This window comes from Schistocerca americana, chromosome 1, assembly GCF_021461395.2.
Source record: "Schistocerca americana isolate TAMUIC-IGC-003095 chromosome 1, iqSchAmer2.1, whole genome shotgun sequence".
Classification (NCBI taxonomy): Eukaryota; Metazoa; Arthropoda; class Insecta; order Orthoptera; family Acrididae; genus Schistocerca; species Schistocerca americana.
Genome location: NC_060119.1, coordinates 516,643,776 through 516,662,856, shown reverse-complemented (window position 1 = coordinate 516,662,856; position 19,081 = coordinate 516,643,776). Strand labels below are relative to the sequence as shown.

General features: G+C 37.7%; 1 long non-coding RNA gene across 1 annotated transcript in view; it reads left to right on the top strand.

Moving 5' to 3' along the window:
- The first annotated feature begins 8,736 nt into the window (after positions 1-8,736).
- LOC124605238 overlaps positions 8,737-19,081 on the top strand; it is a 29,611-nt gene continuing 19,266 nt past the window's right edge. The window contains exons 1-4 of the long non-coding RNA XR_006978625.1: positions 8,737-8,819; positions 9,033-9,133; positions 11,220-11,411; positions 12,915-12,982. This is a non-coding gene — a long non-coding RNA (uncharacterized LOC124605238). The remainder of the gene's footprint in view (positions 8,820-9,032; positions 9,134-11,219; positions 11,412-12,914; positions 12,983-19,081) is intronic.

Sequence of the window (19,081 nt, the reverse complement as noted above, 5' to 3'; positions counted from 1 at the left end):
GTGCTAATATCTATGGCATATGTTGCACAGCCTTGAAGAAGAGTATTTCAGAGCTTGCTCAACCAGTAGCCATCGTAATCAACAAATGTGTATCCCTTTGTGTCTTCCCAGAGTCCCTAAACTGACACAGACAGTACCAGTCTACAAAACAGGTGATCCATTAGAAATGTCCAGTTTCAGACCAGTTTCTATAATCCCTGTCCTAACTAAAGTTATGGAGTTTTTAATGAAATACCAGTTACAAAATTACTTCAAAGACAATAAAATATTTCAGGACACACAGCATGATTTTCACAAGGGAAAGTCAATGATTACAGCAGCAATGGACTTAATTAGGGAGATAAGGGTAGGTTTTGAAGACAGGTAGAGTGTGGCACCGCCACTCTGTGATCTCAGCAAGGCATTTGACAGCATCTTGCATAAAATATTGCTTTGTTAATTAAAGTGTTATGGTATTTGAGATGTTATGATGGCTACTCTTCAAGCCTGTCTTGAAAACCGAAAGCAGGTAGTATCAGTTCATGGTGCAATCTGCCAAGAACAGAAACTGGAGTATGACTTATTCCAGGGTCTGTCATAGGACCTCTCCTATTCCTTATTTACATCAACGACCTGGGTTGTAGAGACCACATGAAACAGTTTGCTAATGACACCACTCTTTTGCGAAAGGAAAAGCTGCTGCACAAGCTCTGCAAGCAGCAAATGTGCTCTTTGAAAACGTCAAAGAATGGTTTATTGACAATCAAATGGAAATGAATGAAGAAAGAACGCAACATCTGAGATGAAACCTTAGCAACGTTGGATACCACGATAAACTGCTAGGATTCATGACTGACAGCAATCTATCAATGAATGAACACACAGTATATGTGTGCTCCAAAGTCTCCCACATTGAACACCTTCTGAGAAAATTAAAAAGGGTATTAACTGACCCATACCTTAAAATATAGTATTACATACTATTTCTCAGACACATAAATTATAGCCTACTGTTATGGCAAGACTTTGCAGGTTGCATAGGTTTATTAATTCTATAAAAGAAAGCAGTCAGAGTCATTGCATCAAGTGAAAGACTAGAGCAGTGCAAGCCTATATTCAACTGGTTAGAAATAATGACAATCTTCAGAAAGTATATCCTTTTATTTTTTTATTTACTTATTCATTAATTCATCCACAGACAAATTTCTGTGTATGGATGTCGTCGTTATACACACACACACACACACACACACACACACACACACACACACATATATATATATATATATATTATCAAAGATGAGGTGACTTACCGAACAAAAGCGCTGGCAGGTCGATAGACACACATACAAACACAAACATACACACAAAATTCAAGCTTTCGCAACAAACGGTTGCCTCATCAGGAAAGAGGGAAGGAGAGGGGAAGACGAAAGGAAGTGGGTTTTAAGGGAGAGGGTAAGGAGTCATTCCAATCCCGGGAGCGGAAAGACTTACCTTAGGGGGAAAAAAGGACAGGTATACACTCGCACACACGCACATATCCATCCACACATACAGACACAAGCAGACATATTTAAAGACAAAGAGTTTGGGCAGAGATGTCAGTCGAGGCAGAAGTGTAGAGGCAAAGAAGTTGTTGAAAGACAGGTGAGGTATGAGTGGCGGCAACTTGAAATTAGCGGAGATTGAGGCCTGGCGGATGACGAGAAGAGAGGATATACTGAAGGGCAAGTTCCCATCTCCGGAGTTCGGATAGGTTGGTGTTGGTGGGAAGTATCCAGATAACCCGGACGGTGTAACACTGTGCCAAGATGTGCTGGCTGTGCACCAAGGCATGTTTAGCCACAGGGTGATCCTCATTACCAACAAACACTGTCTGCCTGTGTCCATTCATGCGAATGGACAGTTTGTTGCTGGTCATTCCCACATAGGATGCATCACAGTGTAGGCAGGTCAGTTGGTAAATCACGTGGGTGCTTTCACACGTGGCTCTGCCTATGATCGTGTACACCTTCCGGGTTACAGGACTGGAGTAGGTGGTGGTGGGAGGGTGCATGGGACAGGTTTTGCATCGGGGGCGGTTACAAGGATAGGAGCCAGAGGGTAGGGAAGGTGGTTTGGGGATTTCATAGGGATGAACTAACAGGTTACGAAGGTTAGGTGGACGGCGGAAAGACACTCTTGGCGGAGTGGGGAGGATTTCATGAAGGATGGATCTCATTTCAGGGCAGGATTTGAGGAAGTCATATCCCTGCTGGAGAGCCACATTCAGAGTCTGGTCCAGTCCCGGAAAGTATCCTGTCACAAGTGGGGCACTTTTGTGGTTCTTCTGTGGGGGATTCTGGGTTTGAGGGGACGAGGAAGTGGCTCTGGTTATTTGCTTCTGTACCAGGTCGGGAGGGTAGTTGGGGGATGCGAAAGCTGTTTTCAGGTTGTTGGTGTAATGATTCAGGGATTCCGGACTGGAGCAGATTCGTTTGCCACGAAGACCTAGGCTGTAGGGAAGGGACCGTTTGATGTGGAATGGGTGGCAGCTGTCATAATGGAGGTACTGTTGCTTGTTGGTGGGTTTGATGTGGACGGACGTGTGAAGTTGTCCATTGGACAGGTGGAGGTCAACGTCAAGGAAAGTGGCATGGGATTTGGAGTAGGACCAGGTGAAACTGATGGAACCAAAGGAGTTGAGGTTGGAGAGGAAATTCTGGAGTTCTTCTTCACTGTGAGTCCAGATCATGAAGATGTCATCAATAAATCTGTACCAAACTTTGGGTTGGCAGACTTGGGTAACCAAGAAGGCTTCCTCTAAGCGACCCATGAATAGGTTGGCGTACGAGGGGGCCATCCCGGTGCCCATGGCTGTTCCCTTTAATTGTTGGTATGTCTGGCCCTCAAAAGTGAAGAAGTTGTGGGTCAGGATGAAGCTGGCTAAGGTGATGAGGAAAGAGGTTTTAGGTAGGGTGGCAGGTGATCGGCGTGAAAGGAAATGCTCCATCGCAGCGAGGCCCTGGACGTGCGGAATATTTGTGTATAAGGACGTGGCATCAATGGTTACAAGGATGGTTTCCGGGGGTAACAGATTGGGTAAGGATTCCAGGCGTTCAAGGAAGTGGTTGGTGTCCTTGATGAAGGATGGGAGACTGCATGTAATGGGTTGAAGGTGTTGATCTATGTAGGCAGAGATACGTTCTGTGGGGGCTTGGTAACCAGCTACAATGGGGCGGCCGGGATGATTGGGTTTGTGGATTTTAGGAAGAAGGTAGAAGGTAGGGGTGCGGGGTGTCGGTGGGGTCAGGAGGTTGATGGAGTCAGGTGAAAGGTTTTGCAGGGGGCCTAAGGTTCTGAGGATTCCTTGAAGCTCCGCCTGGACATCGGGAATGGGGTTACCTTGGCAAACTTTGTATGTGGTGTTGTCTGAAAGCTGACTCAGTCCCTCAGCCACATACTCCCGACGATCAAGTACCACGGTCGTGGAACCCTTGCCCGGCGGAAGAATGACGATGGATCGGTCAGCCTTCAGATCACGGATAGCCTGGGCTTCAGCAGTGGTGATGTTGGGTGTAGGATTAAGGTTTTTTAAGAAGGATATAATTTTTCCCACGTGGAATGTTTCCTTCCATTATATATATATATATATATATATATATATATATATATATATAGTAGAGATACATGAATTAATGGAAAAACACAGTGTGCATAAGAAAATCATAATAGAAATATATACATACACAGTTTATCACTGCATTAGGTAAGGCAGAAAATCTGGCTTCAAACAAGAGTAATGAATCATAAGACTCATCCTATAATACACCTTGGGTTTGTACTGTGTGGAATAAATTACAAACTACTATGTATCGTGTTGCTTACAAGTATACTCCATTCTCTTTATCTAATTTGTTATTGGTCAACCTGCCTATTTATTTCTAAAAATTTTGTCTTGCATGAACTATTTAATGAGTAAAATCTATTGTTTCACAAAAATTCTTCAAGATATGCTTTAAATTTATAAATTTCCTTTATGTTTTTGTTCTATGTTGGCAGTTCATTACATATTTTGACTCCTTTGGAAACCATAGTGGTTCGGGTCTTTGCTCTATTCATTCTATCCAGATACAAGTAATCACTGTATCTGGTTTGATGATCACTATTTGGAGCTGTTTGCTTTATATTGCTCAATGTTTTTTTTGTATGAAAACTGCAGTTTGGAATATGTTTTCCCTTGGAACTGTCAGAATATCCCTCTTTTGAATAGCTCAATACAATGGGCCCTTTGTGACTTTTAGTCATTATTCTGATAGCTCGTTTTTGCAGTTCGAAAACATTTTCAACATTCTCACATTTGCAACCCAGAATACTATGCCATAACTTAAAATTTCAGAAAGCATTCTGTAATTAGAGCAAAGCAGCGATCGGTATAAAATGGTAAAAATCAAATGAAAATAGTACCGACCCCATTTACAGATTTTTATTCGTTAGCAACCGGCTTCAGCCCTTTCATCAGACAACCTACAGGCTTTTCCTCGCCATTGTGGCTGCTGATGGCAGCTGACAGAGAGAGATCTGTAGAAGTAAGGAAGTCACTTCTCATGTGACTGAGAATGTTTTTGTTTGATTTGTATGCCATAACTGCTGTTAGAATGTATGTGTGCATAGTATATTGATTTTAGGCGTGAGCTATTACACACTGTGGTTAATATCCACAAGGAATAGCATGCTGTTTTCGTTTTTCATGTACCCTGATATGTCCATCCCATTTTAATCGTCAACAAATGTATGTAAAAATTTTTTGCTAGCTACATCGTCTATGGTTTCATTAAGTACTTTATATTTTGTTATATTAGGTTTTCTGTTTATTTAGAAGTTCATGTTATTAGGCTTTTCTACATTTACAGTTACTTTATTGTTAATTGACCAATTGTAGACTGCCATAAGTGCCTTTTCAACGTTTACTACTAACATTTCTGGTGTCCTGTCCATAATTATTATATTGCTGTCATCAGCAAATAACACAATTTCTGTAACCCACAGTGGAAAGTCATTAATGTAAATAAGAAACAGGATTGGGCTTAACACACTCCCTTGACAGATTCCAATGTTCAAATATGCTGGGTCTGTAACATGTTTCGTCATATAATTAGAGCCACCTGAAATTTGCAACATCTGTACTCTCTGTGCTCTGTCTGTTAGGTAAGACCTAAACCACTTATTTACCATCCCCTTATTCCTGATCTACAAGTTTAACTAAAAGTGTTCCTTGAATCAGCTGTGTCAGCTGCATTCCTGAGATGTCGGAAAATTCCTGTTACTTGTTCTCCTTTACATATAGCTTGTGAAACTACTTTGTAAATTTTGCTATAGCGGCTTCTGTTCCCTTTCCAGACATGAAGGCAAATTGTTCTCTGCACAGAAGCTGGTATCTATTTAAATAATCCATAAGCCTGTTTTTCATAATAGTTTCTATTCTTTTTGAAAAGCAAGACAGTAATGGCACTGGTCTATAATTCTCTATATTTTCTATATCATCTTGTTATGTATGGCAGAATTTTAGCCTGCTTTAGGTAATCAGAGAAGCAACCTGATGAGAATGACTTATTTATAATGTTTTTAGGGGCACTTTTATGTTTCTTGTGCATTGTTTTAGTAGCCACATTGGAACTTTATCTAGACCTATGTCCATTTTACTCTTAAATGTGTGGAAAATTGTTCTGATTTCCTCCCCTGTGATGGGTAGTAGCAACATTGTGAAAGGTACATAGTTAACTGCAGCTGTATCATGTATTATTGGAAGCTTTTCTTGGAGTTTGGTAACTGCATTACTAAAGTAGCTGTTTGCAAACATTGCCAGGTCCTTAGAATTATTCATTAAACTACTTTCCTTTCTAATTTTCATAATCATCTGCTTTGGCCTTGCATTACCAGTTTCTTGTTTCAGTATGTTCCAAATGGCTTTGCTTTTACCGTCCGAGTGCTGCATGGTCACATCATTTTGGATTCTTTTTACTTCCTACAGCAGTTTTCTCTACGTTCTTTTGTATCTGAGAAAGAACTGTAAGAAGGCTGGATCACTCTTCTTTTCTTCAATGGAACTGAGATATTTGAGAGTTTCAGAAGATTTTTCTGATCAATTTTATTACCCAGTTTTTTCTACTAAATTCTCTAACAGAATTTACTATCTTACAAAATGCCTCCTCAAATTTTAATTTTAATATGTTTGTGAATTTGTTAAATTTTTTATTTGCATGTGTTCCTGAATATACTTCTGATCATGTCTGGCTGTTCATCTGCATTTCAAATTCACACCTATTTGATTTCGGAAACACCCTTCTGTAGGTAACCACTTTTGCTTTTTTTTTTTTTTTTGCAGGTGTTTTCAGTTCTGTAATTTGCCTAAGATGGTATGATATCCCAAAGTTTTTGACAGCTATATTACAATATTTGTGGTTGATATCTTTTAGAATATGGTCAATAACTGAGGGTGAATGATTGGTTATTGTTGTGACGTTTGTTCCCCATTGTGAGATACAATAGCTGTGCATGAGATTCAATCTGTTGCTGACTTCATTCACTTTCTCATCACATAGATATTTAAATCTCTACAAATAACAATCTGTCCTTTAGGATTACATAATTTGTCCAAGACTTGTATTAATTTAGTGAAAAATTTCGATATCACCATCAGGAGACGTATAGAAGCACAGTAGACAGAGATTTTAAGTTTTTATGCTCTTTTAACTCTATCACTGCAAGATCAAAATGTTTTTCTTCACTTAAAGGAATCATATCACTTCTAACTGTGAATTAGAGTCCTCTTTTTACTTAAATACATGAGCCTCTGCCCCTCTTCAATGTTATGCTATAGTAAGAAGGTAATTCAAAAGAAGGTAAAACTATGTATTCAATTTCAGATCCTTTACGCCAGTGTTCAGTAATACAGACAACCAATCTGTCTATGACTTCCAGTTCACTTTATAATTATTGCATTTTGTTTCTTATTGACTGCCCATTGTAGTGAAATACTGTTAAATAATTAAATTTACTCATCTTGGGAGCTTCTCCTTCCTTCCTACTCTTAAAAAGTCTTTGAGATGAGAAGGAGTCATTGTCCTCCTTATACTTGAACTGCTACATGTTGGTTCTCCAATTGCTGCTACTGCTACTGTTGATTCCTACCCTGCTTGTAGTAATGATGGTCCTCCCGTTGTAATTGTTCTTCTCCTTTTGTCTGCTTCACTGTACCCTAGATTTTCTGTTACTAGCTGTTTTACATTCCTTGTTGTTACTGTTGTTGTTGAAACTGTAGATGCTGACACTGATTCCTCCTTTGCCAATGTCATCACAGCCGCTTCAGTTGCAACTGTTGTTTCTGTGTCATCTGCATGTACGAGGGAAGCCTGTTGCTGGCTCCATTCTTGAGTGGAGCAGTTTCTGTCTGAGTATTGCTTTGTCTCCAATGGAACTGGTCCATATATCTCGCTATTTATGTAAATAGTTTTCAGTATCTCGCAAAGTTTTTTACCTAAATAGTATTTGCCTTTCTTGTTTAAGAGCATTTCATGTTTTGTGAATCCATGCCTTCAAAATCAATTGTATCAAGAAAGAAAACGTTATCCATCGATCTGCAGATTTTATGAAGGTCCTGTTGGTTTTCTGGATTTCCTCGTGTACACAAGATCATTCCGTTAGATCATGCCTGTGAGTTAAGCGTATTACAATAACTTTTTGATCTTTTATTCTCCCTCATTAGTGTAAAAGAGAACCAATAGTTTTCAGCATGAGGCAAGACTACATAATCATGAACCCACAATAAGAGGAACATTGATCTACCAAACTGTCGACTGGCTGGAACACAAAATAGTTTCCCAATGGTCGCTTTAGAAACGCTCATCTTTGTCCCGAGAAGAGCAATCGCTACTATCGTGACCATTCAAAAGGGAAATTGCACAGGACCTGAAATGAAATTTTGTAAAGAACTGGTATGTATGTACGTAAACTTGGCGCAGTCTGTCCAGTCAAGACTGGTAAGTGCCTCAGATCTAGCAATAAAGTAATACAATACTATTTGGTCATTGACGGCGCCTTCAATTCTTTTCCAGCCCTTTGATGTCCATTGGAATCGACTTTTAACAGTTATCTGTCTGCCATTTTGTTTTAATCTCCTCTGGCTCTGCATATAGAAGGCCACGCGTTGTTCTCCGAATTTCTCTGCATGACGTGGTTGTGACGTCAGAGTGTCGTAAAGTTCGTGTGACTGAGTGGTGTTGCAGCAAGTGGTGTGGAGAACTTGGGTCTAAAATTGCAGATATGGGGGTTTCACTGCAATTTAGGGACGTCGGATTAAAGAAGCTGCAGACAGAGGAACTTGTCGAGTGGATAAGTAAAGTCCGCTCTAAGAAATCTACAATGAAGAGAAAGCGTAGGAGGGATCTAAGAGTGGAGGCGATTTTGTCAAGCGCATTGCTTAGGGCGGAACACGAACTTAAAAGCAAGCAGCAAGAACGCTACAGGCGTTGGCAGCGAGTGAAAGTGGAGCTTTGCAAGAATTTGGAAACTTCTAGACAAAAGGTCACCAATTCAGATTGGGATTATCAGGCATGCGATGATATCAACAGCTTTAATAGTTTTATGTCTATGTTGAAAGAAGTGAAGATATCGCCGCAGAGATGATCATAGGTAAGGTTTGCAATATTTGAATGTTTTAATAGGGGAGACATTTCATGGTCACGGGTTCATGAAGCCATTTCCGTGTTGCAGGAGATTTCATCATGGCGTCTCGTGTGACAGACGGTCCTGTGGTCTGTCGTGGCGGTAGATCGCAACTTGAAGCAAATGGCGTTGCGGTTTGTAATGACGGGACTACTGTAATTTCATTGGTTGAAATACTATTGTAATTCATATTGAATTGTACATGCATTCTACGAATGTCTGTAACATCGGTTGCGTATTGAGTTTTTGTTAACTCTTAAATGTTCCTTCAAAATAAAATTTGTAAAAATTTTAATTTTTGTGTATGTAAATTATTCTTATTTATTAAAAAATGGTTCTTTTGTCAGATTACACAGGCCAACATGGTAAATGAAATGCGGGCAGTTCAGCTACTTATTGGCGGAAATGGTCGTGGAGTGTTTTTGCCGACGAAGTTTCAGCATAAATGGTTGGTTAATACGTTTAAACTTTAGAGTGAGTTTTATATTATTAACCAAATGTTAATGAAGTAGTATTTTGATGACGAGTGATACGTTGTCGGGGGGAAGTGGCAGCTAGTGGTACTCACATTCGAATTTTTTATGCTCTGGCTTTCGTTGAGCAGAATTTGATATGCACAGTTCAGATGAGTTAAAGCTGCGTCTTGAGTGGTCTTCTGTGTAAAGTACTCTTCTACATAAATTGTATTAGTAGTGTACGTATCCATTTTCGTAATAGAATCATTAAATGTACTTTTTCATGGTGTTAAAATAGAACCAGAAATTTTAGTTCAGGTATGTGTAACTGAATTATTTTTAGTGTACAATAACCTGTTAGTTTCCAGGGTTGCTGTAATGTTCTGTTGTCAGAACTCGTGAAGAGGGGAGTCATTAAAAAATCCCTTTATCTGCCAGATATGGCTCTTAGATGAAAACACCATTTGAATTTAATTCCAGTGTTCAGCGATTAGGATTAATTTTAATAGATTTGTCTGTTATGGGTGGTTGATAATTTACTGACAACATTATGGTTTCTGTAAATTTTGTGGAAGTATTTTCTGTGTATTAACTAATAATTGAATTCACGGCACTGTCTCATCGCCTTAAAGTGCAATGAGATGTAGAATTTCAAGATTGTCCCATGGAATGAGGTTGTGTGTGTTTGACTGTGTGCAAATTGAAATTGTTTAGGTTGAATTCCTGATATCTACCAGGATTCTATATTTTATCCAGCAAACAGCCACTTTGCTGTTTTTATGTATATCAATATGTGTTTTGTGTTACGCCAACTGAAGAAAAGCAAAAGCCCAAAACATGTATTGTTATAATAATTAAGAATACATTTCTTAAGGTAATACAGTCTACAGCCATTGAGCTAAACAATTAGTAAAATGGTGTAACGTAATATTCTGTGTTTATTTCTGAGGGCTGTTCTTGTAAATGATTTGGTGTTTGTTGTATAGTCTAGTCTTCAGCATTGCTGTCCATTGTAAACGTTAATAAATTGTGCGGCTTGATCACAATGCGACTGCAGTTCTGTGGGTGATTCTAATTGCAATTTCAAGTGGTAGAAAGTTTCAGGATTGGCAGGGTTGTGTAGTTTGTCCGTATGTAAAGTTTAATTTACAGGTTAATTGATAAATGAAAGTATAAACTTTCTAACTTGTCAGCCCAGCTATCATTGAAAATTTCTCTGACCATTCTACTCTACAGTGACATACTCTTTGCTCATTTGCAGATGTGTGACTAACCTGCATTTTAGTTTGCTCCGCAAGTGGCATCAGACTATGTGGGTTACTCCACCATTTCAAGGTTTTGAGTTCCTTATCTGAATCTGTTTAGATGTGCTGGTGTGTCATTAGGTGTGGAAAAATGTTGCTTGTAGGGAGCAGGAAGGTGTGCCTGGTTATTGAAAACCAATTAAAAGTGGTTTTCCACATGCTTAAGTTACTGTTGGAGTTACAGTAGCAGCTAAAAAGGCTCACTTGCATGATGAAAACTGTTCTGCACTCCATAGAAATGACTTAATAGAATAAAATTTTTGTACACACACACACACACACACACACACACACACACACACACACACATATTTTGCTACCCTAAGGACACGAATGTTGTATAGCCAGCTATTCAATTCTGACAAATAGTGCTATTGCAATTTGGTTGTGAAATATTGTTAAAGAAATTTAAGTACTTTGCCAATCTGTTGCAGCTGTTAATTTTTGGTGGGTTTTCATGGTACACATGTCATTACTGATTGCTTGAAGACAAGCAACTGGACATTATCTTCCAAAGTTATTAACTAGTTGGTTGTTGGTGATGTAATTTTATTACATGTTGTGTTGTGAAAATGTTGACAAGATATTTCGAAAATGACAGATGTACTGTGGAATTTTGTTGCATCTTTTCTTTGTAACTTGATGCGTAAACTTTAAAGTTGATAACAAAGTTACATAATACCTTTTTCAATTGGCAAATAGTTTGTTTATCCTGTGGATTCATGTAAAATGGAATGTTTGAATGTGTAGTCTAATTCCTGTTTATGGTTGACAGTTAATCAGAGTTAAATGGCATCTTGACATCTTCTGTATGATGAAGACGTGCTCTATGGCCATTGCTCCTTAATGGGTATATATGACTTCTGGCAGTACTGGCTCACTGAAAGCAACGTTATTGGTGCCTTGTGGATGAAGTGAGGTGGAGTGTGAAACTGCACCAGCATCATGTACATCTACAAGCACAAATGTAAGATGATTTTTGAGTATTGTGCAAGTGTGTTGCTTGCAGAATCATTTAAAAATATAGGTTACTTAAGTTTTTATTTAAACATGCAGGAACAACCAATGTATGTTAACAAATGAGCTACTGATCATATTTGCCGCAATGGCTGCCATAATGTATTTAAATGTCAAATATTGGATTTAAATTACTTCTGTCCAAACCGAAGTGCTGTTGGCAGTATTGGGTCAATCTGTGTGAGAGTAATTGTAGCAACAACAATACTTAATTTATGCTGGTGGGAATTTGTGCTTTCTTCATTTCCTCAGTTTAAAACTTTAAAAAGGTAGTCTTTAAGAAGAGTTAATTTATCAGGACAGCTATATTGGTGTAAGAGAATAGTATTGCATATTGTAAGAAATGTCAAATCATTAACTATAGGAATTTTCCCAGGCAAAGTATGTTTGAAGTACATCAAACAAGAATGAAGTACGTTAGTAGTGTCTTATGTGAAAAGTTGCATAACTTGTGTAACTGATGTCATTAGTGTGCCATATGCTTGATACATGAAATGGTGTAAAACCCCTTACACATCAGAATTAAAGCATAAAAATTAAGAATAACAGGAATTTGATAGTTTATAAAATTAGGGAAGTGGAAAAGACATTCCATATTTGTCTTACAGCTAAAATCTTTGCTAGTTTTAGTAAACATTGATTTGAAAGTATTAATTTCATAACACATTACTGTTCAAAAGATATCAGAGGGTGTAAACTTTTTTTGTAGAGGTAACTCATAATTTACTTTGTATGATGTGCAATCATAGATACACTCATGTCCATTACAGATTTTATGTACAGTAGTTTCTTCTGCCCCCCTGCTTTCCAGCATTTTTTTCCACATAGTTTGAGGGATTGTCCAAACATCTGAATAAATTATTTATTCCCATTTTCCTACATGGTGGTGAGGCTTTTAGTGATACTAAACATTATTGACAAAGGTTGTGTATAACATGATTATCAAAAGTTTCCATGCTAAAGCTGTGAGTGAAAACATTTAAGTTATTTTATAGCCAGATAAAATTCATCAGTCTGATAATTTATATTTGACATAAAGGCAGTGGGCAATTGTTCAACTGCAGGTGAACTTTGTATTCCAGTCAGGCAAAATTTAGTATTTGCTTTCTGTAAGCATATGTAACATACTTTTATGGCTTTGTGTGAGATTGATCAGAGTAACTGGTTTAAAAATTACTTGAGCAAATGATAATTAATTAGTGTAATTGCTGTAACTTTGTGGTTTGTTTAGGGTATACATGCAGTATGTAACTGCTTAAAAAAAAAATTCAGCAGTAGTTGAGATATAATTACCTCAATTCAAAGACTTACAGAACACTAATTTTGTTGGCAAATGTTCACTTGAAATAAATACTCAACATGGTTTTGGAAAGATGTAAAAAAGTTCTTGATTGTGTAATTATTGTGTTAATGGTTAGGCAATAGTTGTAACATTTGTGTTAATGCATTCCAGATTCTCCAGTTTGTGGATCGTTTATTGATGGCTATAGGATTTTTGTCACATTTTTTCCAGTGAACCGTGTAAGTATTATAGTTAACTTCAATGACTTATGATTAGTTTTCAGTTGGTTTTTGAGAAAGTTTTGCTTATTTCTTTTGTGGACCACTGAAGAAAACCCAGGCATGAGTTGGTAGTTAAAATACTTACTGGTACTGCTTAAGTGAATTGCTGCAGATAAAGCCTTATATGGCAGTGAAAAGTGAAACTGACTGGAAGAGAATAGAAATTTTTGAAATACGTTTCACATGCTGATATAGTATTTAAGAGGCATTGAATGGTTGTTGAGCAGAGCTTTGTGCCACAAATGCACTGAATCAATAGGATCCCACATGCTGTTGTCAAAGATGCAATTATTTGGTAATGGAGAGAAGTGAGGTGAGGGTAGGGAATTGTAAGACACAAAGATAATAAGGTTCAGATGAATAAGGGTTGCAGTAGTTAAACATGAAGACATTTTCACAAGAGGTTAGTGGGAAGAGTAGCAGCAAACAAATCTTCAGGCTGGTGATCACAACTACTTTGGTAGAAATATTTTTAAAAAGATTACATGCATACTGCGTAAAGTTAGCTGAATAGTTAACACTTTTCCCCCCTACATGTAGCAGCTGAAAAGGAAAGGTCTTGAAATGGTTTTGCATAAATGCTGAACTTACAACTTGCCTTAATCAAAAATGTTAATAAAAAGATGCCTGTGTTTATAAAAATTGGTATATTTAACTGATGTTTAAAAACAGTTGATCAGATCTGTAAGTTTGCTGAGAAATATTTATATTGGTGAATTGAACTGATCAGGTTCAAATTGGGATTGTTGAGAGTTGATAAATATCCCAGTTGTTGTACCTGTTCATTTTCTACTCAAGAGGGTGTGAAATGAAGTGTCCAGAAAATTTATTTAATGTATCATTTTCTGGTTTCTATGAATACATTGAGACAAAATTGCCTTAGATGTTTTGATTATGGAATTTGCTAAAAGTCACTGGAAGGTATTGCCAGCCATGTTTTAAAGTACAGTCCACATTTAATTTTCAAAAAGTCTGGCAAATCATGCATACAATGTTGTCTGATATAGCCTCATTAAAAGGAAGTTTCATATGCAAAGCCTCTGCATAAGGTGAAATTCCTCTTTTCCATGATAAATTTTTGCGGACTGATTCTTCGCGTTCACTGATCCCAACTTGCAGTCATCATATTGTTAGCTACATCTGTTCATTGCTAGGACCATATGTTAGTGGAGTGCAGGAGCCATCAACTTATTAAATAACCATTGGCTGGTGCAGACAATTTTAAAGAGATATTTGGACCACAAAATTGAAAATCACCTTCGGTCGTTTATGGGCTTAGCTGGCAATACAGGATGTACCATACTCGGGCATTCACAGAGAAAAAGGAGCTGGAAGTACTTTCAGTAGTTACTAGGTAGTGCCATCGAGGGCACTGCTTTCCTCAGTCTGCATGTATAAATGGCAGGAAGAAAGTTTCCAAATAGTATGTAAAGTGTGCACCTTTTCCTTATAATGAACCATTTATCTGATCTCCTGTGCCGATTTTAGAAAAATGTGGACAGCCTGCAGTCCATGGAGACAAAATTGCTGCAGTAAAAAAGTAATTTTAATGCTAAGTGTCACAGCTGTAAACCCCAAACAAATCAGCCAGCCAAGAGCTATCTGAACTCCAGACACAAAGTACATTTTGCTGAGAAATCAGTATACCCATCGTTTGTTGGACCTGCCGCACTTGTCGAGGAAAAGTTCACAAAGAGTTTTGCACGATTTGAAGCTTATGCCATACCATGCATAGTGTATTCACACGTTGAATGAGGAAGACTTCGACAGATGACTCAAATTTGCAGAGGTGAAGCTGGAAGGTTCTGACCTCATGTGGAATATTGTATGGTGACGGTCAAATTCAACCCAACTGTTTATTTGGGGTCCATAACATCCCCAGTGTCACCATTAAGATTAAGTCTCCAGGAGTGATGATTTGGGGTGTCATGATGCACAGAGGACTGATTGGCACTTTCTTCCTGGAAGGTTGCAGGATGGGGACTCTGACCATGTTAGGTCAGAACTTCAAAATAGATGAACTTTGAACTGTAGTGTCAGTGAGACACGCTTTGCTACACTTTGCAAATAACTGTTCGGGCGTTGTTACATGAAGTGCTTCCTGAGCATTGGACTGGCTGGTGAGGACTTGTGAAGTGGCCAGCCTGATCTCTAGACTTCTCCTCTCCACTCCAACTGCTGCCCCCCCCCCCCCCCCCCCCATTTCCCAGAACTTGAGGATAAGGCGTTTTCTAATCCCGTTACCCAAGAGCAACATCTGTGAGGTGATTATCCAGGAGTTCAACAACGTTCCAGGGTTCATGTGCAGGGAGGAGTGAAAATGTTAATTTATAGACCTGTGTTTACATAGAATGTGGCTAGTTGACCACTACTTGAAAATTGATGACTGTTATAATAATTACTAACATGTATATGTTATTCCCGTTTTTTGTAATCCTGGCTAGCATGTAGCAATAAAAATATTAAAAACTGAGTCTCTCCAGCCCTGATTATTAATTTTCAACATATTTTTAAAGTTAGTGACCAGTGTTGAGTCATTTTTACAGTAAGTAATATTTAACATTACCAAATAAGTGTTTTGCTTAATTGCTAGCCTCCCACTAAGGGGTAACTGACGGTTTATTTGGGATTTTCACTAACTGAAAGAATGTTCATATGTACAAAAACTTCTGCAATGTACAAAAACTTCTAATACTACAATAACTTCTAATACTACAATGCTACTGCAGTTGTTAGACGTCTACTTATCCAGGTTTAACTAGTTTTTGCATAGGTTTTGTAATCACTGCTTCCTGCCTACGTATGAGGCATATCGCTAGACTTAAATGTTGTATTGTTCATATTTCATCTAGCACATACAGGTGTTGCAGTTATTTTTACGAAAGTCTTTCTTCTCACAGTAAAGTTGCAAATTTTAAGAAAGTTTTTAAAATTAGACCATATTTAAAAAATTGTCCAGTTTTTGGAATATGGACATTCTTTATGAACTTTGTAAGGCACTTAATTTACCTTCCATTTAACTATTGATAAATTTGGGTTAGATGCTGCTAAAGTGCTTAAAATTGGGAGGAATGAGTTGGGACTCAGTGTCTAAAAAAACAGCTTCTGTTAAGTGCAATATTGCCTTGGAGTGGGCCATGTTGGGTTTTTCTTTGTTCAACTGATCTTATGTGTAGATCATTCTGTTGGCAGGTCATTAAATTTGAAACTCCATTCCTTCTGGATCTGCATTTCATTTCTCAAGTGGCTTCATCTGATTTCTGATGATCCAATTCTTAAGCGGTATCACTCGTGGAAATAAACTTCATACAAATGTGCTTAACGTTTACAATGTTGCTACAAAACTAAATTATGATCTGTGTGTTTTGTCATCTTGAGATCTTAGTGCTGAAATGAGTGGAAGGTAGATTTGCTCATGCAGCTGACATCAGTCCAAATGTGCAGTGTAACTCATGGTATTGGATGGGCAGGTTATTTTAGTATCTCATAAACTGGTAACAATATGTATGTTACGTTAGACACACTTTGATATCAAGCCAATAGTGTGTTGATTAAAACGCCAAACTTATATTGGGAACACTTTTGCCCTTGTAAATTACAGTGGAAAGGATTTTGAACATCATAAGAGGGAAAATGTACTACTGAATAATACCTGTTTTGCTAATGATTTGATGTTTTCATCAGTCAAAATGTGGAATTACAGGCACCATACATGGGGTAATGCTGGGTCTCGTAATGTTATGCTTCCGGACATGTTGTGGCAATAAATTGGCGTTACGGAAGCACCTGATTCCACATGCTTGCTTTGACCCATGACGTCAATATGGCAGAAACAGCCAGTTCTAGCAAATACCATAGGTGACAATGATGCCACTACATACATAAGCCAACAAACGCAAGCAAAAATAAGTGGCAATAGTGTTTCATTCCAAAAATAAAAGAAAACTAATGGAGCAGCTACAGGAAATTGGATGTTTACAGTGGGGCAAGCAAAATATAATGAAGAAACACTACACCACCCTAAAACAAATAATATCTAAAACAATTTAAATTACAACAGCAGTTATCTGACATGTCTCTTGACCTATATAGCTCAACCACAACTATAGATACCAAAAAGCCAGTACCAATAAGCCCGTAAAGTGGTATTGGACATTTCCTTTTACTTGTGTAGCTCAACTGCAGCTATTGATGTAAGAAAACAAACACCTACAACTCCAAAAAGGGAAACCAAAACAAAGATACCACGTATTCACTATGGCATACCATAAATATAAAACCGACAAATATCACAATTACTGTAGAATAAAACCAAAACAAAAATTACTTGCCAATAAAAGCCTCCAGCAATACCACCTGGGTTTGGTTCATTCTTGTCTTCACTGTCCTCATGTTCCTCTGCCATTTGTTTCTGCAACACTTCATCAGTTGTCATGGACTGACAACAGGGCAACACCTTCATCACAATCAACATGTTTATTGAAGCTGCAGTAATCAAGGTTTTCTTCTTCCTCTGTTTTTTTTCCTGTCATTCAGCTGCAGTTACTTCATTTCCTGCCAGGTTGTCTTCTGTAGGTACCAGGTATCCGATGGAAACAAGCTGCCTTGGAGCAGTTTGAGATTTTGCTTTTGTGCACAGAATCCCAGGCACTTCTTACAAAATGTGTAGCATCCAAGATGTAATCTTTCTCATTGTAGAATGAAGATGAGCCAGACTCCTCTATACAAGAATCGGGGGAATTATTTTTCTATTTCTAACGCCTAGTCTTGCATCCCAGGCATGCATGAATTTTATTCATAGTTGTCGCTACCCATGCACTTGCATTACACATATAAAACATGCATGAATAATGCTGTATGGCACATTTTGCAGTTTTCTGGAAATCAGTAAAAACTGTTAATTCCATAGACCTATTGCAAAATAATAATTTAATCAGGTATGTATTGTTTGCGCATACAGACAATTGAAAATATTTAGTTTTGCTTTTTAAAATTAAGCTAAGCAGTTTTTAAAAAAGTATTAAAATGGAAAAAATGCAATGTAGCATATGGATATGCAGCATTATTCTAGATCACTCTCTACTCTGCTGTAATAATAAGGTTGTCTAGAATCCAAAAGTTGTAAGGAAATTATAACAAGATACAAAAGTAATATTTATTGTAAACTGATTACTTTGTTCTTAAAGTAATAGAGCAAGACTTTACAAAGTTGATACATAAATTTGGTACATTGAACTCAGTTGTTACGCTGCAAGTTTTTGTGAAAATGCCTGTATTTTGGCTTAATATACTTAAATGTCCAATAGAACAGTTTTGTTCTCGTGAAGTGTGTGCTTTGTTGTAGAGCTGAAGGCAACAGAAAATGTTTTACTTGACGTTCATATCCATATTTTAAAATACATTTTTTACTGTGGGCGAAGCAAATCATGACCACGACACAAGCTTATGCCCTGAGGCTCATCACTATGCAGTTTCAATCAGAGTACATCAGTAATTTTCAAAGCAGGTGGCTTTCTGAAAACCAGCTCAATGGCTCTTTTGTCCTTGAAATCTTCCATCATCTCATGAATGGTCAGTTTTGAAGAATCTACAAAGTCCTTACCAATGACATGCTTTCATTTTGAAGGAATCATAACTTAGACACTTCCTTTCTTTTCTTTCTCAATCCGTGCAGAGTCCTTATCACAAGATAGATAACTTCAACCTGAACATAAAAAAAAATTGATATAGTTCTGTAAGTACTTGCAGCTGACCAGATGTAAGTTAATGTGCTACAACTCTTAAAAGTTACTGTTCTACCTGACAATGTTAAGACCATACAATCAGTTTGCATTCCATACCTTCAGGTGTATTGTAATTGTTTGTCACCTGTGTATTGTAATTGTTTGTCACAAATTTAAACAGACAGGAAACTACTTTGGGTGAACCTCTACTTGTGATTGTTTCATCACACAAATTTACTGTTATGTTCCCAGTACTAACATGAAGGCTGTGTCTGGTAGAAAACAATGGAATGCATCAAGGAAGGACAAAATAAAACCTGTTGTAGATCAACAC